The following is a 23,194-nucleotide window of genomic DNA, read 5'->3' on the forward strand; positions in this document are numbered from 1 at the left end:
CTCCCGAACGTGCCCGGAGTTGTAAATATTATCAGTTTTCAGGTCATTTCCCAGCTTTCCACGGGTAATGTCAGTGATTGAACACGGCAGGGTATGTATTAAGAACCTACTTACTTTTATTTCAAGTGCTTATTACAAGTTTTAAATCATTTCTGGAAACTCTAAATGCATATTTTAAGAGTTATACCACAATTAGAGAGTTTTCTTACAAGTATGTACTGGAACCGTCAGGATATTAACAGATTCACCAAAAAGACGCTTGAGAAATTCGGCCTCAATTGTAAACATAAGCAGTATAGTCCTCACTTACAGTCTTTCTACACTAATTTTGAGCTGTATAAACATGAATTCCTAATATTTGAAAGCTAATTCAAGTGAAAACGCTCGCTAAAGTGGCCGGAGTTGTAAATATCAGTTTTTTGGTCATTTCCCTGCTTTCCACGGGTAATGTCAGTGATTGAAAACGGCAGGGTATGTAGTAAGAACCTACTTACTTTTATTTCAAGTGCTTATTACAAGTTTGAAATCATTTTTGGAAACTCTAAATGTATATTTTAAGAGTTATACCACAATTACAGCGTTTCTTACAAGTATGTACTGGAACCATCAGGATATTAACTGATTCACCAAAAAGACGCTTGAGAAATCCGGCCTCAATTGTAAACATAAGCAGTATAGTCCTCACTTACAGCCTTTCTACACTAATTTTGAGCTGTAGAAACATGAATTCCTAGTATTTGAAAGCAAATTCAAGTGAAAACACTCCCTAACGTGCCCGGAGTTGTAAATATTATCAGTTTTCAGGTCATTTCCAGCTTTCCACGGGTAATGTCAGTGATTGAACACGGCAGGGTATGTATTAAGAACCTACTTACTTTTATTTCAAGTGCTTATTACAAGTTTTAAATCATTTCTGGAAACTGTAATTGTGTATTTTAAGAGTTATACCACAATTAGAGAGTTTTCTTACAAGTATGTACTGGAACCGTCAGGATATTAACAGATTCACCAAAAAGACGCTTGAGAAATTCGGCCTCAATTGTAAACATAAGCAGTATAGTCCTCACTTACAGTCTTTCTACACTAATTTTGAGCTGTATAAACTTGAATTCGTAATATTTTAAAGGAAATTCAAGTGAAAACGCTCTGTAAAGTTGCCAGAGTTGTAAATATTATCAGTTTTCTGGTCATTTCCCAGCTTTCCACGGGTAATGTCAGTGATTGAACACGGCAGGGTATGTATTAAGAACCTACTTACTTTTATTTCAAGTGCTTATTACAAGTTTGAAATCATTTTTGGAAACTCTAAATGCGTATTTTAAGACTTGTACCGCAATTAGACAGTTTTCTTACAAGTATTACTGGAACCGTGAGGATATTAACTGATTCACCAAAAAGACGCTCAAGAAATTCAGCCTCCATTGTAAACATAAGCAGTATAGTCCTCACTTACAGTCTTTCTACACTAATTTTGAGCTGTATAAACATGAATTCCTAATATTTGAAAGCAAATTCAAGTGAAAACGCTCGCTAAAGTGGCCGGAGTTGTAAATATTATCAGTTTTCTGGTCATTTGCTGCTTTCCACGGGTAATGTCAGTGATTGAAAACGGCAGGGTATGTAGTAAGAACCTACTTACTTTTATTTCAAGGGCTTATTACAAGTTTGAAATCATTTCTGGAAACTCTACATGCGTATTTTAAGACTTATACCACAATTAGAGAGTTTCTTACAAGTATTACTGGAACCGTCAGGATATTAAATGATTCACCAAAAAGACGCTCGAGAAATTCAGCCTCAATTGTAAACATAAGCAGTATAGTCCTCACTTACAGTCTTTCTACAATAATTTTGAGCTGTATAAACATGAATTCCTAATATTTGAAAGCAAATTCAAGTGAAAACGCTTGCTAAAGAGGCCGGTTTTGTAAATATTAGCAGTTTTCTGGTCATTTCCCTGCTTTCCACGGGTAATGTCAGTGATTGAAAACGGCAGGGTATGGAGTAAGAACCTACTTACTTTTATTTCAAGTGCTTATTACAAGTTTGAAATCATTTCTGGAGACTCTACATGCGTATTTTAAGACTTATACCACAATTAGAGAGTTTTCTTACAAGTATGTACTGGAACCGTCAGGATATTAACTGATTCACCAATAACACGCTCGAGAAATTCGGCCTCAATTGTAAACATAAGCAGTAGAGTCCTCACTTACAGTCTTTCTACACTAATTTTGAGCTGTATAAACTTGAATTCATAATATTTTAAAGGAAATTCAAGTGAAAACGCTCTGTAAAGTTGACGGAGTTGTAAATATTATCAGTTTTCTGGTCATTTCCCTGCTTTCCACGGGTAATGTCAGTGATTGAACACGGCAGGGTATGTAGTAAGAACCTACTTACTTTTATTTCAAGTGCTTATTACAAGTTTTAAATCATTTCTTGAAACTCTAAATGCGTATTTTAAGACTTATACCACAATTAGAGAGTTTTCTTACAAGTATGTACTGGAACCGTCAGGATATTAACTGATTCACGAATAAGACGCTCGATAAATTCGGCCTCAATTGTAAACATAAGCAGTATAGTCCTCACTTACAGTCTTTCTACACTAATTTTGAGCTGTATAAACATGAATTCCTAGTATTTGAAAGCAAATTCAAGTAAAAACACTCCCTAAAGTGCCCGGAGTTGTAAATATTTTCAGTTTTCTGGTCATTTCCCTGCTTTCCACGGGTAATGTCAGTGATTGAAAACGGCAGGGTATGTAGTAAGAACCTACTTACTTTTATTTCAAGTGCTTATTACAAGTTTGAAATCATTTTTGGAAACTCTAAATGTATATTTTAAGAATTATACCACAATTACAGCGTTTCTTACAAGTATGTACTGGAACCATCAGGATATTAACTGATTCAGCAAAAAGACGCTCGAGAAATTCGGCCTCATTTGTAAACATAAGCAGTATAGTCCTCACTTACAGTCTTTCTACACTAATTTTGAGCTGTAGAAACATGAATTCCTAGTATTTGAAAGCAAATTCAAGTGAAAACACTCCCGAACGTGCCCGGAGTTGTAAATATTATCAGTTTTCAGGTCATTTCCCAGCTTTCCACGGGTAATGTCAGTGATTGAAAACGGCAGGGTATGTATTAAGAACCTACTTACTTTTATTTCAAGTGCTTATTACAAGTTTTAAATCATTTCTGGAAACTCTAAATGCATATTTTAAGAGTTATACCACAATTAGAGAGTTTTCTTACAAGTATGTACTGGAACCGTCAGGATATTAACAGATTCACCAAAAAGACGCTTGAGAAATTCGGCCTCAATTGTAAACATAAGCAGTATAGTCCTCACTTACAGTCTTTCTACACTAATTTTGAGCTGTATAAACATGAATTCCTAATATTTGAAAGCTAATTCAAGTGAAAACGCTCGCTAAAGTGGCCGGAGTTGTAAATATCAGTTTTTTGGTCATTTCCCTGCTTTCCACGGGTAATGTCAGTGATTGAAAACGGCAGGGTATGTAGTAAGAACCTACTTACTTTTATTTCAAGTGCTTATTACAAGTTTGAAATCATTTTTGGAAACTCTAAATGTATATTTTAAGAGTTATACCACAATTACAGCGTTTCTTACAAGTATGTACTGGAACCATCAGGATATTAACTGATTCACCAAAAAGACGCTTGAGAAATCCGGCCTCAATTGTAAACATAAGCAGTATAGTCCTCACTTACAGCCTTTCTACACTAATTTTGAGCTGTAGAAACATGAATTCCTAGTATTTGAAAGCAAATTCAAGTGAAAACACTCCCTAACGTGCCCGGAGTTGTAAATATTATCAGTTTTCAGGTCATTTCCAGCTTTCCACGGGTAATGTCAGTGATTGAACACGGCAGGGTATGTATTAAGAACCTACTTACTTTTATTTCAAGTGCTTATTACAAGTTTTAAATCATTTCTGGAAACTGTAATTGTGTATTTTAAGAGTTATACCACAATTAGAGAGTTTTCTTACAAGTATGTACTGGAACCGTCAGGATATTAACAGATTCACCAAAAAGACGCTTGAGAAATTCGGCCTCAATTGTAAACATAAGCAGTATAGTCCTCACTTACAGTCTTTCTACACTAATTTTGAGCTGTATAAACTTGAATTCGTAATATTTTAAAGGAAATTCAAGTGAAAACGCTCTGTAAAGTTGCCGGAGTTGTAAATATTATCAGTTTTCTGGTCATTTCCCAGCTTTCCACGGGTAATGTCAGTGATTGAACACGGCAGGGTATGTATTAAGAACCTACTTACTTTTATTTCAAGTGCTTATTACAAGTTTGAAATCATTTTTGGAAACTCTAAATGCGTATTTTAAGACTTGTACCGCAATTAGACAGTTTTCTTACAAGTATTACTGGAACCGTGAGGATATTAACTGATTCACCAAAAAGACGCTCAAGAAATTCAGCCTCCATTGTAAACATAAGCAGTATAGTCCTCACTTACAGTCTTTCTACACTAATTTTGAGCTGTATAAACATGAATTCCTAATATTTGAAAGCAAATTCAAGTGAAAACGCTCGCTAAAGTGGCCGGAGTTGTAAATATTATCAGTTTTCTGGTCATTTGCTGCTTTCCACGGGTAATGTCAGTGATTGAAAACGGCAGGGTATGTAGTAAGAACCTACTTACTTTTATTTCAAGTGCTTATTACAAGTTTGAAATCATTTCTGGAAACTCTACATGCGTATTTTAAGACTTATACCACAATTAGAGAGTTTCTTACAAGTATTACTGGAACCGTCAGGATATTAAATGATTCACCAAAAAGACGCTCGAGAAATTCAGCCTCAATTGTAAACATAAGCAGTATAGTCCTCACTTACAGTCTTTCTACAATAATTTTGAGCTGTATAAACATGAATTCCTAATATTTGAAAGCAAATTCAAGTGAAAACGCTTGCTAAAGAGGCCGGTTTTGTAAATATTATCAGTTTTCTGGTCATTTCCCTGCTTTCCACGGGTAATGTCAGTGATTGAAAACGGCAGGGTATGTAGTAAGAAAATACTTACTTTTATTTCAAGTGCTTATTACAAGTTTGAAATCATTTCTGGAGACTCTACATGCGTATTTTAAGACTTATACCACAATTAGAGAGTTTTCTTACAAGTATGTACTGGAACCGTCAGGATATTAACTGATTCACCAATAACAAGCTCGAGAAATTCGGCCTCAATTGTAAACATAAGCAGTAGAGTCCTCACTTACAGTCTTTCTACACTAATTTTGAGCTGTATAAACTTGAATTCATAATATTTTAAAGGAAATTCAAGTGAAAACGCTCTGTAAAGTTGACGGAGTTGTAAATATTATCAGTTTTCTGGTCATTTCCCTGCTTTCCAAGGGTAATGTCAGTGATTGAACACGGCAGGGTATGTAGTAAGAACCTACTTACTTTTATTTCAAGTGCTTATTACAAGTTTTAAATCATTTCTTGAAACTCTAAATGCGTATTTTAAGACTTATACCACAATTAGAGAGTTTTCTTACAAGTATGTACTGGAACCGTCAGGATATTAACTGATTCACGAATAAGACGCTCGATAAATTCGGCCTCAATTGTAAACATAAGCAGTATAGTCCTCACTTACAGTCTTTCTACACTAATTTTGAGCTGTATAAACATGAATTCCTAGTATTTGAAAGCAAATTCAAGTAAAAACACTCCCTAAAGTGCCCGGAGTTGTAAATATTTTCAGTTTTCTGGTCATTTCCCTGCTTTCCACGGGTAATGTCAGTGATTGAAAACGGCAGGGTATGTAGTAAGAACCTACTTACTTTTATTTCAAGTGCTTATTACAAGTTTGAAATCATTTTTGGAAACTCTAAATGTATATTTTAAGAGTTATACCACAATTACAGCGTTTCTTACAAGTATGTACTGGAACCATCAGGATATTAACTGATTCAGCAAAAAGACGCTCGAGAAATTCGGCCTCATTTGTAAACATAAGCAGTATAGTCCTCACTTACAGTCTTTCTACACTAATTTTGAGCTGTAGAAACATGAATTCCTAGTATTTGAAAGCAAATTCAAGTGAAAACACTCCCGAACGTGCCCGGAGTTGTAAATATTATCAGTTTTCAGGTCATTTCCCAGCTTTCCACGGGTAATGTCAGTGATTGAACACGGCAGGGTATGTATTAAGAACCTACTTACTTTTATTTCAAGTGCTTATTACAAGTTTTAAATCATTTCTGGAAACTCTAAATGCATATTTTAAGAGTTATACCACAATTAGAGAGTTTTCTTACAAGTATGTACTGGAACCGTCAGGATATTAACAGATTCACCAAAAAGACGCTTGAGAAATTCGGCCTCAATTGTAAACATAAGCAGTATAGTCCTCACTTACAGTCTTTCTACACTAATTTTGAGCTGTATAAACATGAATTCCTAATATTTGAAAGCTAATTCAAGTGAAAAGGCTCGCTAAAGTGGCCGGAGTTGTAAATATCAGTTTTTTGGTCATTTCCCTGCTTTCCACGGGTAATGTCAGTGATTGAAAACGGCAGGGTATGTAGTAAGAACCTACTTACTTTTATTTCAAGTGCTTATTACAAGTTTGAAATCATTTTTGGAAACTCTAAATGTATATTTTAAGAGTTATACCACAATTACAGCGTTTCTTACAAGTATGTACTGGAACCATCAGGATATTAACTGATTCACCAAAAAGACGCTTGAGAAATCCGGCCTCAATTGTAAACATAAGCAGTATAGTCCTCACTTACAGCCTTTCTACACTAATTTTGAGCTGTAGAAACATGAATTCCTAGTATTTGAAAGCAAATTCAAGTGAAAACACTCCCTAACGTGCCCGGAGTTGTAAATATTATCAGTTTTCAGGTCATTTCCAGCTTTCCACGGGTAATGTCAGTGATTGAACACGGCAGGGTATGTATTAAGAACCTACTTACTTTTATTTCAAGTGCTTATTACAAGTTTTAAATCATTTCTGGAAACTGTAATTGTGTATTTTAAGAGTTATACCACAATTAGAGAGTTTTCTTACAAGTATGTACTGGAACCGTCAGGATATTAACAGATTCACCAAAAAGACGCTTGAGAAATTCGGCCTCAATTGGAAACATAAGCAGTATAGTCCTCACTTACAGTCTTTCTACACTAATTTTGAGCTGTATAAACTTGAATTCGTAATATTTTAAAGGAAATTCAAGTGAAAACGCTCTGTAAAGTTGCCGGAGTTGTAAATATTATCAGTTTTCTGGTCATTTCCCAGCTTTCCACGGGTAATGTCAGTGATTGAACACGGCAGGGTATGTATTAAGAACCTACTTACTTTTATTTCAAGTGCTTATTACAAGTTTGAAATCATTTTTGGAAACTCTAAATGCGTATTTTAAGACTTGTACCGCAATTAGACAGTTTTCTTACAAGTATTACTGGAACCGTGAGGATATTAACTGATTCACCAAAAAGACGCTCGAGAAATTCAGCCTCCATTGTAAACATAAGCAGTATAGTCCTCACTTACAGTCTTTCTACACTAATTTTGAGCTGTATAAACATGAATTCCTAATATTTGAAAGCAAATTCAAGTGAAAACGCTCGCTAAAGTGGCCGGAGTTGTAAATATTATCAGTTTTCTGGTCATTTGCTGCTTTCCACGGGTAATGTCAGTGATTGAAAACGGCAGGGTATGTAGTAAGAACCTACTTACTTTTATTTCAAGTGCTTATTACAAGTTTGAAATCATTTCTGGAAACTCTACATGCGTATTTTAAGACTTATACCACAATTAGAGAGTTTCTTACAAGTATTACTGGAACCGTCAGGATATTAAATGATTCACCAAAAAGACGCTCGAGAAATTCAGCCTCAATTGTAAACATAAGCAGTATAGTCCTCACTTACAGTCTTTCTACAATAATTTTGAGCTGTATAAACATGAATTCCTAATATTTGAAAGCAAATTCAAGTGAAAACGCTTGCTAAAGAGGCCGGTTTTGTAAATATTATCAGTTTTCTGGTCATTTCCCTGCTTTCCACGGGTAATGTCAGTGATTGAAAACGGCAGGGTATGTAGTAAGAAAATACTTACTTTTATTTCAAGTGCTTATTACAAGTTTGAAATCATTTCTGGAGACTCTACATGCGTATTTTAAGACTTATACCACAATTAGAGAGTTTTCTTACAAGTATGTACTGGAACCGTCAGGATATTAACTGATTCACCAATAACAAGCTCGAGAAATTCGGCCTCAATTGTAAACATAAGCAGTAGAGTCCTCACTTACAGTCTTTCTACACTAATTTTGAGCTGTATAAACTTGAATTCATAATATTTTAAAGGAAATTCAAGTGAAAACGCTCTGTAAAGTTGACGGAGTTGTAAATATTATCAGTTTTCTGGTCATTTCCCTGCTTTCCAAGGGTAATGTCAGTGATTGAACACGGCAGGGTATGTAGTAAGAACCTACTTACTTTTATTTCAAGTGCTTATTACAAGTTTTAAATCATTTCTTGATACTCTAAATGCGTATTTTAAGACTTATACCACAATTAGAGAGTTTTCTTACAAGTATGTACTGGAACCGTCAGGATATTAACTGATTCACGAATAAGACGCTCGATAAATTCGGCCTCAATTGTAAACATAAGCAGTATAGTCCTCACTTACAGTCTTTCTACACTAATTTTGAGCTGTATAAACATGAATTCCTAGTATTTGAAAGCAAATTCAAGTAAAAACACTCCCTAAAGTGCCCGGAGTTGTAAATATTTTCAGTTTTCTGGTCATTTCCCTGCTTTCCACGGGTAATGTCAGTGATTGAAAACGGCAGGGTATGTAGTAAGAACCTACTTACTTTTATTTCAAGTGCTTATTACAAGTTTGAAATCATTTTTGGAAACTCTAAATGTATATTTTAAGAGTTATACCACAATTACAGCGTTTCTTACAAGTATGTACTGGAACCATCAGGATATTAACTGATTCAGCAAAAAGACGCTCGAGAAATTCGGCCTCATTTGTAAACATAAGCAGTATAGTCCTCACTTACAGTCTTTCTACACTAATTTTGAGCTGTAGAAACATGAATTCCTAGTATTTGAAAGCAAATTCAAGTGAAAACACTCCCGAACGTGCCCGGAGTTGTAAATATTATCAGTTTTCAGGTCATTTCCCAGCTTTCCACGGGTAATGTCAGTGATTGAACACGGCAGGGTATGTATTAAGAACCTACTTACTTTTATTTCAAGTGCTTATTACAAGTTTTAAATCATTTCTGGAAACTCTAAATGCATATTTTAAGAGTTATACCACAATTAGAGAGTTTTCTTACAAGTATGTACTGGAACCGTCAGGATATTAACAGATTCACCAAAAAGACGCTTGAGAAATTCGGCCTCAATTGTAAACATAAGCAGTATAGTCCTCACTTACAGTCTTTCTACACTAATTTTGAGCTGTATAAACATGAATTCCTAATATTTGAAAGCTAATTCAAGTGAAAACGCTCGCTAAAGTGGCCGGAGTTGTAAATATCAGTTTTTTGGTCATTTCCCTGCTTTCCACGGGTAATGTCAGTGATTGAAAACGGCAGGGTATGTAGTAAGAACCTACTTACTTTTATTTCAAGTGCTTATTACAAGTTTGAAATCATTTTTGGAAACTCTAAATGTATATTTTAAGAGTTATACCACAATTACAGCGTTTCTTACAAGTATGTACTGGAACCATCAGGATATTAACTGATTCACCAAAAAGACGCTTGAGAAATCCGGCCTCAATTGTAAACATAAGCAGTATAGTCCTCACTTACAGCCTTTCTACACTAATTTTGAGCTGTAGAAACATGAATTCCTAGTATTTGAAAGCAAATTCAAGTGAAAACACTCCCTAACGTGCCGGAGTTGTAAATATTATCAGTTTTCAGGTCATTTCCAGCTTTCCACGGGTAATGTCAGTGATTGAACACGGCAGGGTATGTATTAAGAACCTACTTACTTTTATTTCAAGTGCTTATTACAAGTTTTAAATCATTTCTGGAAACTGTAATTGTGTATTTTAAGAGTTATACCACAATTAGAGAGTTTTCTTACAAGTATGTACTGGAACCGTCAGGATATTAACAGATTCACCAAAAAGACGCTTGAGAAATTCGGCCTCAATTGTAAACATAAGCAGTATAGTCCTCACTTACAGTCTTTCTACACTAATTTTGAGCTGTATAAACTTGAATTCGTAATATTTTAAAGGAAATTCAAGTGAAAACGCTCTGTAAAGTTGCCGGAGTTGTAAATATTATCAGTTTTCTGGTCATTTCCCAGCTTTCCACGGGTAATGTCAGTGATTGAACACGGCAGGGTATGTATTAAGAACCTACTTACTTTTATTTCAAGTGCTTATTACAAGTTTGAAATCATTTTTGGAAACTCTAAATGCGTATTTTAAGACTTGTACCGCAATTAGACAGTTTTCTTACAAGTATTACTGGAACCGTGAGGATATTAACTGATTCACCAAAAAGACGCTCAAGAAATTCAGCCTCCATTGTAAACATAAGCAGTATAGTCCTCACTTACAGTCTTTCTACACTAATTTTGAGCTGTATAAACATGAATTCCTAATATTTGAAAGCAAATTCAAGTGAAAACGCTCGCTAAAGTGGCCGGAGTTGTAAATATTATCAGTTTTCTGGTCATTTGCTGCTTTCCACGGGTAATGTCAGTGATTGAAAACGGCAGGGTATGTAGTAAGAACCTACTTACTTTTATTTCAAGTGCTTATTACAAGTTTGAAATCATTTCTGGAAACTCTACATGCGTATTTTAAGACTTATACCACAATTAGAGAGTTTCTTACAAGTATTACTGGAACCGTCAGGATATTAAATGATTCACCAAAAAGACGCTCGAGAAATTCAGCCTCAATTTTAAACATAAGCAGTATAGTCCTCACTTACAGTCTTTCTACAATAATTTTGAGCTGTATAAACATGAATTCCTAATATTTGAAAGCAAATTCAAGTGAAAACGCTTGCTAAAGAGGCCGGTTTTGTAAATATTATCAGTTTTCTGGTCATTTCCCTGCTTTCCACGGGTAATGTCAGTGATTGAAAACGGCAGGGTATGTAGTAAGAACCTACTTACTTTTATTTCAAGTGCTTATTACAAGTTTGAAATCATTTCTGGAGACTCTACATGCGTATTTTAAGACTTATACCACAATTAGAGAGTTTTCTTACAAGTATGTACTGGAACCGTCAGGATATTAACTGATTCACCAATAACAAGCTCGAGAAATTCGGCCTCAATTGTAAACATAAGCAGTAGAGTCCTCACTTACAGTCTTTCTACACTAATTTTGAGCTGTATAAACTTGAATTCATAATATTTTAAAGGAAATTCAAGTGAAAACGCTCTGTAAAGTTGACGGAGTTGTAAATATTATCAGTTTTCTGGTCATTTCCCTGCTTTCCAAGGGTAATGTCAGTGATTGAACACGGCAGGGTATGTAGTAAGAACCTACTTACTTTTATTTCAAGTGCTTATTACAAGTTTGAAATCATTTTTGGAAACTCTAAATGTATATTTTAAGAGTTATACCACAATTACAGCGTTTCTTACCAGTATGTACTGGAACCATCAGGATATTAACTGATTCAGCAAAAAGACTCTCGAGAAATTCGGCCTCATTTGTAAACATAAGCAGTATAGTCCTCACTTACAGTCTTTCTACACTAATTTTGAGCTGTAGAAACATGAATTCCTAGTATTTGAAAGCAAATTCAAGTGAAAACACTCCCTAACGTGCCCGGAGTTGTAAATATTATCAGTTTTCAGGTCATTTCCCAGCTTTCCACGGGTAATGTCAGTGATTGAACACGGCAGGGTATGTATTAAGAACCTACTTACTTTTATTTCAAGTGCTTATTACAAGTTTTAAATCATTTCTGGAAACTCTAAATGCATATTTTAAGAGTTATACCACAATTAGAGAGTTTCTTACAAGTATTACTGGAACCGTCAGAATATTAACTGATTCACCAAAAAGACGCTCGAGAAATTCAGCCTCCATTGTAAACATAAGCAGTATAGTCCTCACTTACAGTCTTTCTACACTAATTTTGAGCTGTATAAACATGAATTCCTAATATTTGAAAGCAAATTCAAGTGAAAACGCTTGCTAAAGAGGCCGGAGTTGTAAATATTAGCAGTTTTCTGGTCATTTCCCTGCTTTCCACGGGTAATGTCAGTGATTGAAAAGGGCAGGGTATGTATTAAGAACCTACTTACTTTTATTTCAAGTGCTTATTACAAGTTTGAAATCATTTCTGGAAACTGTAAATGCGTATTTTAAGAGTTATACCACAATTAGAGAGTTTTCTTACAAGTATGTACTGGAACCGTCAGGATATTACCTGATTCACCAATAAGACGCTCGAAAAATTCCGCCTCAATTATAAACATGAGCAGTATAGTCCTCACTTACAGTCTTTCTACACTAATTTTGAGCTATAGAAACATGAATTCCTAGTATTTGAAAGCAAATTCAAGTGAAAACAATCCCAAAAGTGCCCGGAGTTGTAAGTATTATCAGTTTTTAGGTCATTTCCCAGCTTTCCACGGGTAATGTCAGTGATTGAACACGGCAGGGTATGTATTAAGAACCTACTTACTTTTATTTCAAGTGCTTATTACAAGTTTTAAATCATTTCTGGAAACTCTAAATGCGTATTTTAAGACTTATACCGCAATTAGACAGTTTTCTTACAAGTATTACTGGAACCGTCAGGATATTAACTGATTCACCAAAAAGACGCTCGAGAAATTCAGCCTCAGTTGTAAACATAAGCAGTATAGTCCTCACTTACAGTCTTTCTACACTAATTTTGAGCTGTATAAACATGAATTCCTAATATTTGAAAGCAAATTCAAGTGAAAACGCTCGGTGAAGTGGCCAGAGTTATAAATATTTTCAGTTTTCTGGTCATTTCCCTGCTTTCCACGGGTAATGTCAGTGATTGAAAACGGCAGGGTATGTAGTAAGAACCTACTTACTTTTATTTCAAGTGCTTATTACAAGTTTTAAATCATTTCTGGAAACTCTAAATGTATATTTTAAGATTTATACCACAATTACAGCGTTTCTTATAAGTATGTACTGGAACCATCAGGATATTAACTGATTCACCAAAAAGACGCTTGAGAAATCCGGCCTCAATTGTAAACATAAGCAGTATAGTCCTCACTTACAGTCTTTCTACACTAATTTTGAGCTGTATAAACATGAATTCCTAGTATTTGAAAGCAAATTCAAGTAAAAACACTCCCTAAAGTGCCCCGAGTTGTAAATATTTTCAGTTTTCTGGTCATTTCCCTGCTTTCCACGGGTAATGTCAGTGATTGAAAACGGCAGGGTATGTAGTAAGAACCTACTTACTTTTATTTCAAGTGCTTATTACAAGTTTGAAATCATTTCTGGAAACTCTAAATGCGTATTTTAAGACTTATACCACAATTAGAGAGTTTTCTTACAAGTATCTACTGGAACCGTCAGGATACTAACTGATTCACCAATAAGACGCTCGAGAAATTCGGCCTCCATTGTAAACATAAGCAGTATAGTCCTCACTTACAGTCTTTCTACACTAATTTTGAGCTGTATAAACATGAATTCCTAATATTTGAAAGCAAATTCAAGTGAAAACGCTCGCTAAAGTGGCCGGAGTTGTAAATATCAGTTTTTTGGTCATTTCCCTGCTTTCCACGGGTAATGTCAGTGATTGAAAACGGCAGGGTATGTAGTAAGAACCTACTTACTTTTATTTCAAGTGCTTATTACAAGTTTGAAATCATTTTTGGAAACTCTAAATGTATATTTTAAGAGTTATACCACAATTACAGCGTTTCTTACAAGTATGTACTGGAACCATCAGGATATTAACTGATTCACCAAAAAGACGCTTGAGAAATCCGGCCTCAATTGTAAACATAAGCAGTAGAGTCCTCACTTACAGTCTTTCTACACTAATTTTGAGCTGTATAAACTTGAATTCATAATATTTTAAAGGAAATTCAAGTGAAAACGCTCTGTAAAGTTGCCGGAGTTGTAAATATTATCAGTTTTCTGGTCATTTCCCAGCTTTCCACGGGTAATGTCAGTGATTGAACACGGCAGGGTATGTATTAAGAACCTACTTACTTTTATTTCAAGTGCTTATTACAAGTTTGAAATCATTTTTGGAAACTCTAAATGCGTATTTTAAGACTTGTACCGCAATTAGACAGTTTTCTTACAAGTATTACTGGAACCGTGAGGATATTAACTGATTCACCAAAAAGACGCTCAAGAAATTCAGCCTCCATTGTAAACATAAGCAGTATAGTCCTCACTTACAGTCTTTCTACACTAATTTTGAGCTGTATAAACATGAATTCCTAATATTTGAAAGCAAATTCAAGTGAAAACGCTCGCTAAAGTGGCCGGAGTTGTAAATATTATCAGTTTTCTGGTCATTTGCTGCTTTCCACGGGTAATGTCAGTGATTGAAAACGGCAGGGTATGTAGTAAGAACCTACTTACTTTTATTTCAAGTGCTTATTACAAGTTTGAAATCATTTCTGGAAACTCTACATGCGTATTTTAAGACTTATACCACAATTAGAGAGTTTCTTACAAGTATTACTGGAACCGTCAGGATATTAAATGATTCACCAAAAAGACGCTCGAGAAATTCAGCCTCAATTGTAAACATAAGCAGTATAGTCCTCACTTACAGTCTTTCTACAATAATTTTGAGCTGTATAAACATGAATTCCTAATATTTGAAAGCAAATTCAAGTGAAAACGCTTGCTAAAGAGGCCGGTTTTGTAAATATTAGCAGTTTTCTGGTCATTTCCCTGCTTTCCACGGGTAATGTCAGTGATTGAAAACGGCAGGGTATGTAGTAAGAACCTACTTACTTTTATTTCAAGTGCTTATTACAAGTTTGAAATCATTTCTGGAGACTCTACATGCGTATTTTAAGACTTATACCACAATTAGAGAGTTTTCTTACAAGTATGTACTGGAACCGTCAGGATATTAACTGATTCACCAATAACACGCTCGAGAAATTCGGCCTCAATTGTAAACATAAGCAATAGAGTCCTCACTTACAGTCTTTCTACACTAATTTTGAGCTGTATAAACTTGAATTCATAATATTTTAAAGGAAATTCAAGTGAAAACGCTCTGTAAAGTTGACGGAGTTGTAAATATTATCAGTTTTCTGGTCATTTCCCTGCTTTCCACGGGTAATGTCAGTGATTGAACACGGCAGGGTATGTAGTAAGAACCTACTTACTTTTATTTCAAGTGCTTATTACAAGTTTGAAATCATTTCTTGAAACTCTAAATGCGTATTTTAAGACTTATACCACAATTAGAGAGTTTTCTTACAAGTATGTACTGGAACCGTCAGGATATTAACTGATTCACGAATAAGACGCTCGAGAAATTCGGCCTCAATTGTAAACATAAGCAGTATAGTCCTCACTTACAGTCTTTCTACACTAATTTTGAGCTGTAGAAACATGAATTCCTAGTATTTGAAAGCAAATTCAAGTGAAAACACTCCCTAACGTGCCCGGAGTTGTAAATATTATCAGTTTTCAGGTCATTTCCCAGCTTTCCACGGGTAATGTCAGTGATTGAACACGGCAGGGTATGTATTAAGAACCTACTTACTTTTATTTCAAGTGCTTATTACAAGTTTTAAATCATTTCTGGAAACTCTAAATGCATATTTTAAGAGTTATACCACAATTAGAGAGTTTTCTTACAAGTATGTACTGGAACCGTCAGGATATTAACAGATTCACCAAAAAGACGCTTGAGAAATTCGGCCTCAATTGTAAACATAAACAGTATAGTCCTCACTTACAGTCTTTCTACACTAATTTTGAGCTGTATAAACTTGAATTCGTAATATTTTAAAGGAAATTCAAGTGAAAAAGCTTTGTAAAGTTGCCGGAGTTGTAAATATTTCAGTTTTCTGATCATTTCCCTGCTTTCCACGGGTAATGTCAGTGATTGAAAACAGCAGGGTATGTAGTAAGAACCTACTTACTTTTATTTCAGGTGCTTATTACAAGTTTGAAATCATTTCCTGAAACTCTAAATGCGTATTTTAAGACTTGTACCGCAATTAGACAGTTTTCTTACAAGTATTACTGGAACCGTCAGGATATTAACTGATTCACCAAAAAGACGCTCGAGAAATTCAGCCTCCATTGTAAACATAAGCAGTATAGTCCTCACTTACAGTTTTTCTACACTAATTTTGAGCTGTATAAACATGAATTCCTAGTATTTGAAAGCAAATTCAAGTGAAAACGCTCTGTAAAGTTGCCGGAGTTGTAAATATTATCAGTTTTCTGGTCATTTCCCTGCTTTCCACGGGTAATGTCAGTGATTGAAAACGGCAGGGTATGTAGTAAGAAAATACTTACTTTTATTTCAAGTGCTTATTACAAGTTTGAAATCATTTCTGGAGACTCTACATGCGTATTTTAAGACTTATACCACAATTAGAGAGTTTTCTTACAAGTATGTACTGGAACCGTCAGGATATTAACTGATTCACCAATAACAAGCTCGAGAAATTCGGCCTCAATTGTAAACATAAGCAGTAGAGTCCTCACTTACAGTCTTTCTACACTAATTTTGAGCTGTATAAACTTGAATTCATAATATTTTAAAGGAAATTCAAGTGAAAACGCTCTGTAAAGTTGACGGAGTTGTAAATATTATCAGTTTTCTGGTCATTTCCCTGCTTTCCAAGGGTAATGTCAGTGATTGAACACGGCAGGGTATGTAGTAAGAACCTACTTACTTTTATTTCAAGTGCTTATTACAAGTTTTAAATCATTTCTTGAAACTCTAAATGCGTATTTTAAGACTTATACCACAATTAGAGAGTTTTCTTACAAGTATGTACTGGAACCGTCAGGATATTAACTGATTCACGAATAAGACGCTCGATAAATTCGGCCTCAATTGTAAACATAAGCAGTATAGTCCTCACTTACAGTCTTTCTACACTAATTTTGAGCTGTATAAACATGAATTCCTAGTATTTGAAAGCAAATTCAAGTAAAAACACTCCCTAAAGTGCCCGGAGTTGTAAATATTTTCAGTTTTCTGGTCATTTCCCTGCTTTCCACGGGTAATGTCAGTGATTGAAAACGGCAGGGTATGTAGTAAGAACCTACTTACTTTTATTTCAAGTGCTTATTACAAGTTTGAAATCATTTTTGGAAACTCTAAATGTATATTTTAAGAGTTATACCACAATTACAGCGTTTCTTACAAGTATGTACTGGAACCATCAGGATATTAACTGATTCAGCAAAAAGACGCTCGAGAAATTCGGCCTCATTTGTAAACATAAGCAGTATAGTCCTCACTTACAGTCTTTCTACACTAATTTTGAGCTGTAGAAACATGAATTCCTAGTATTTGAAAGCAAATTCAAGTGAAAACACTCCCGAACGTGCCCGGAGTTGTAAATATTATCAGTTTTCAGGTCATTTCCCAGCTTTCCACGGGTAATGTCAGTGATTGAACACGGCAGGGTATGTATTAAGAACCTACTTACTTTTATTTCAAGTGCTTATTACAAGTTTTAAATCATTTCTGGAAACTCTAAATGCATATTTTAAGAGTTATACCACAATTAGAGAGTTTTCTTACAAGTATGTACTGGAACCGTCAGGATATTAACAGATTCACCAAAAAGACGCTTGAGAAATTCGGCCTCAATTGTAAACATAAGCAGTATAGTCCTCACTTACAGTCTTTCTACACTAATTTTGAGCTGTATAAACATGAATTCCTAATATTTGAAAGCTAATTCAAGTGAAAACGCTCGCTAAAGTGGCCGGAGTTGTAAATATCAGTTTTTTGGTCATTTCCCTGCTTTCCACGGGTAATGTCAGTGATTGAAAACGGCAGGGTATGTAGTAAGAACCTACTTACTTTTATTTCAAGTGCTTATTACAAGTTTGAAATCATTTTTGGAAACTCTAAATGTATATTTTAAGAGTTATACCACAATTACAGCGTTTCTTACAAGTATGTACTGGAACCATCAGGATATTAACTGATTCACCAAAAAGACGCTTGAGAAATCCGGCCTCAATTGTAAACATAAGCAGTATAGTCCTCACTTACAGCCTTTCTACACTAATTTTGAGCTGTAGAAACATGAATTCCTAGTATTTGAAAGCAAATTCAAGTGAAAACACTCCCTAACGTGCCCGGAGTTGTAAATATTATCAGTTTTCAGGTCATTTCCAGCTTTCCACGGGTAATGTCAGTGATTGAACACGGCAGGGTATGTATTAAGAACCTACTTACTTTTATTTCAAGTGCTTATTACAAGTTTTAAATCATTTCTGGAAACTGTAATTGTGTATTTTAAGAGTTATACCACAATTAGAGAGTTTTCTTACAAGTATGTACTGGAACCGTCAGGATATTAACAGATTCACCAAAAAGACGCTTGAGAAATTCGGCCTCAATTGGAAACATAAGCAGTATAGTCCTCACTTACAGTCTTTCTACACTAATTTTGAGCTGTATAAACTTGAATTCGTAATATTTTAAAGGAAATTCAAGTGAAAACGCTCTGTAAAGTTGCCGGAGTTGTAAATATTATCAGTTTTCTGGTCATTTCCCAGCTTTCCACGGGTAATGTCAGTGATTGAACACGGCAGGGTATGTATTAAGAACCTACTTACTTTTATTTCAAGTGCTTATTACAAGTTTGAAATCATTTTTGGAAACTCTAAATGCGTATTTTAAGACTTGTACCGCAATTAGACAGTTTTCTTACAAGTATTACTGGAACCGTGAGGATATTAACTGATTCACCAAAAAGACGCTCGAGAAATTCAGCCTCCATTGTAAACATAAGCAGTATAGTCCTCACTTACAGTCTTTCTACACTAATTTTGAGCTGTATAAACATGAATTCCTAATATTTGAAAGCAAATTCAAGTGAAAACGCTCGCTAAAGTGGCCGGAGTTGTAAATATTATCAGTTTTCTGGTCATTTGCTGCTTTCCACGGGTAATGTCAGTGATTGAAAACGGCAGGGTATGTAGTAAGAACCTACTTACTTTTATTTCAAGTGCTTATTACAAGTTTGAAATCATTTCTGGAAACTCTACATGCGTATTTTAAGACTTATACCACAATTAGAGAGTTTCTTACAAGTATTACTGGAACCGTCAGGATATTAAATGATTCACCAAAAAGACGCTTGAGAAATCCGGCCTCAATTGTAAACATAAGCAGTATAGTCCTCACTTACAGTCTTTCTACAATAATTTTGAGCTGTATAAACATGAATTCCTAATATTTGAAAGCAAATTCAAGTGAAAACGCTTGCTAAAGAGGCCGGTTTTGTAAATATTAGCAGTTTTCTGGTCATTTCCCTGCTTTCCACGGGTAATGTCAGTGATTGAAAACGGCAGGGTATGTAGTAAGAACCTACTTACTTTTATTTCAAGTGCTTATTACAAGTTTGAAATCATTTCTGGAGACTCTACATGCGTATTTTAAGACTTATACCACAATTAGAGAGTTTTCTTACAAGTATGTACTGGAACCGTCAGGATATTAACTGATTCACCAATAACACGCTCGAGAAATTCGGCCTCAATTGTAAACATAAGCAATAGAGTCCTCACTTACAGTCTTTCTACACTAATTTTGAGCTGTATAAACTTGAATTCATAATATTTTAAAGGAAATTCAAGTGAAAACGCTCTGTAAAGTTGACGGAGTTGTAAATATTATCAGTTTTCTGGTCATTTCCCTGCTTTCCACGGGTAATGTCAGTGATTGAACACGGCAGGGTATGTAGTAAGAACCTACTTACTTTTATTTCAAGTGCTTATTACAAGTTTGAAATCATTTCTTGAAACTCTAAATGCGTATTTTAAGACTTATACCACAATTAGAGAGTTTTCTTACAAGTATGTACTGGAACCGTCAGGATATTAACTGATTCACGAATAAGACGCTCGAGAAATTCGGCCTCAATTGTAAACATAAGCAGTATAGTCCTCACTTACAGTCTTTCTACACTAATTTTGAGCTGTAGAAACATGAATTCCTAGTATTTGAAAGCAAATTCAAGTGAAAACACTCCCTAACGTGCCCGGAGTTGTAAATATTATCAGTTTTCAGGTCATTTCCCAGCTTTCCACGGGTAATGTCAGTGATTGAACACGGCAGGGTATGTATTAAGAACCTACTTACTTTTATTTCAAGTGCTTATTACAAGTTTTAAATCATTTCTGGAAACTCTAAATGCATATTTTAAGAGTTATACCACAATTAGAGAGTTTTCTTACAAGTATGTACTGGAACCGTCAGGATATTAACAGATTCACCAAAAAGACGCTTGAGAAATTCGGCCTCAATTGTAAACATAAACAGTATAGTCCTCACTTACAGTCTTTCTACACTAATTTTGAGCTGTATAAACTTGAATTCGTAATATTTTAAAGGAAATTCAAGTGAAAAAGCTTTGTAAAGTTGCCGGAGTTGTAAATATTTCAGTTTTCTGATCATTTCCCTGCTTTCCACGGGTAATGTCAGTGATTGAAAACAGCAGGGTATGTAGTAAGAACCTACTTACTTTTATTTCAGGTGCTTATTACAAGTTTGAAATCATTTCCTGAAACTCTAAATGCGTATTTTAAGACTTGTACCGCAATTAGACAGTTTTCTTACAAGTATTACTGGAACCGTCAGGATATTAACTGATTCACCAAAAAGACGCTCGAGAAATTCAGCCTCCATTGTAAACATAAGCAGTATAGTCCTCACTTACAGTTTTTCTACACTAATTTTGAGCTGTATAAACATGAATTCCTAGTATTTGAAAGCAAATTCAAGTGAAAACGCTCTGTAAAGTTGCCGGAGTTGTAAATATTATCAGTTTTCTGGTCATTTCCCTGCTTTCCACGGGTAATGTCAGTGATTGAAAACGGCAGGGTATGTAGTAAGAAAATACTTACTTTTATTTCAAGTGCTTATTACAAGTTTGAAATCATTTCTGGAGACTCTACATGCGTATTTTAAGACTTATACCACAATTAGAGAGTTTTCTTACAAGTATGTACTGGAACCGTCAGGATATTAACTGATTCACCAATAACAAGCTCGAGAAATTCGGCCTCAATTGTAAACATAAGCAGTAGAGTCCTCACTTACAGTCTTTCTACACTAATTTTGAGCTGTATAAACTTGAATTCATAATATTTTAAAGGAAATTCAAGTGAAAACGCTCTGTAAAGTTGACGGAGTTGTAAATATTATCAGTTTTCTGGTCATTTCCCTGCTTTCCAAGGGTAATGTCAGTGATTGAACACGGCAGGGTATGTAGTAAGAACCTACTTACTTTTATTTCAAGTGCTTATTACAAGTTTTAAATCATTTCTTGAAACTCTAAATGCGTATTTTAAGACTTATACCACAATTAGAGAGTTTTCTTACAAGTATGTACTGGAACCGTCAGGATATTAACTGATTCACGAATAAGACGCTCGATAAATTCGGCCTCAATTGTAAACATAAGCAGTATAGTCCTCACTTACAGTCTATCTACACTAATTTTGAGCTGTATAAACATGAATTCCTAGTATTTGAAAGCAAATTCAAGTAAAAACACTCCCTAAAGTGCCCAGAGTTGTAAATATTTTCAGTTTTCTGGTCATTTCCCTGCTTTCCACGGGTAATGTCAGTGATTGAAAACGGCAGGGTATGTAGTAAGAACCTACTTACTTTTATTTCAAGTGCTTATTACAAGTTTGAAATCATTTTTGGAAACTCTAAATGTATATTTTAAGAGTTATACCACAATTACAGCGTTTCTTACAAGTATGTACTGGAACCATCAGGATATTAACTGATTCAGCAAAAAGACGCTCGAGAAATTCGGCCTCATTTGTAAACATAAGCAGTATAGTCCTCACTTACAGTCTTTCTACACTAATTTTGAGCTGTAGAAACATGAATTCCTAGTATTTGAAAGCAAATTCAAGTGAAAACACTCCCGAACGTGCCCGGAGTTGTAAATATTATCAGTTTTCAGGTCATTTCCCAGCTTTCCACGGGTAATGTCAGTGATTGAACACGGCAGGGTATGTATTAAGAACCTACTTACTTTTATTTCAAGTGCTTATTACAAGTTTTAAATCATTTCTGGAAACTCTAAATGCATATTTTAAGAGTTATACCACAATTAGAGAGTTTTCTTACAAGTATGTACTGGAACCGTCAGGATATTAACAGATTCACCAAAAAGACGCTTGAGAAATTCGGCCTCAATTGTAAACATAAGCAGTATAGTCCTCACTTACAGTCTTTCTACACTAATTTTGAGCTGTATAAACATGAATTCCTAATATTTGAAAGCTAATTCAAGTGAAAACGCTCGCTAAAGTGGCCGGAGTTGTAAATATCAGTTTTTTGGTCATTTCCCTGCTTTCCACGGGTAATGTCAGTGATTGAAAACGGCAGGGTATGTAGTAAGAACCTACTTACTTTTATTTCAAGTGCTTATTACAAGTTTGAAATCATTTTTGGAAACTCTAAATGTATATTTTAAGAGTTATACCACAATTACAGCGTTTCTTACAAGTATGTACTGGAACCATCAGGATATTAACTGATTCACCAAAAAGACGCTTGAGAAATCCGGCCTCAATTGTAAACATAAGCAGTATAGTCCTCACTTACAGCCTTTCTACACTAATTTTGAGCTGTAGAAACATGAATTCCTAGTATTTGAAAGCAAATTCAAGTGAAAACACTCCCTAACGTGCCGGAGTTGTAAATATTATCAGTTTTCAGGTCATTTCCAGCTTTCCACGGGTAATGTCAGTGATTGAACACGGCAGGGTATGTATTAAGAACCTACTTACTTTTATTTCAAGTGCTTATTACAAGTTTTAAATCATTTCTGGAAACTGTAATTGTGTATTTTAAGAGTTATACCACAATTAGAGAGTTTTCTTACAAGTATGTACTGGAACCGTCAGGATATTAACAGATTCACCAAAAAGACGCTTGAGAAATTCGGCCTCAATTGTAAAGAT

This window comes from Myotis nattereri (assembly GCF_964212035.1).
Source record: "Myotis nattereri genome assembly, chromosome: 6".
Lineage (NCBI taxonomy): Eukaryota > Metazoa > Chordata > Mammalia > Chiroptera > Vespertilionidae > Myotis > Myotis nattereri.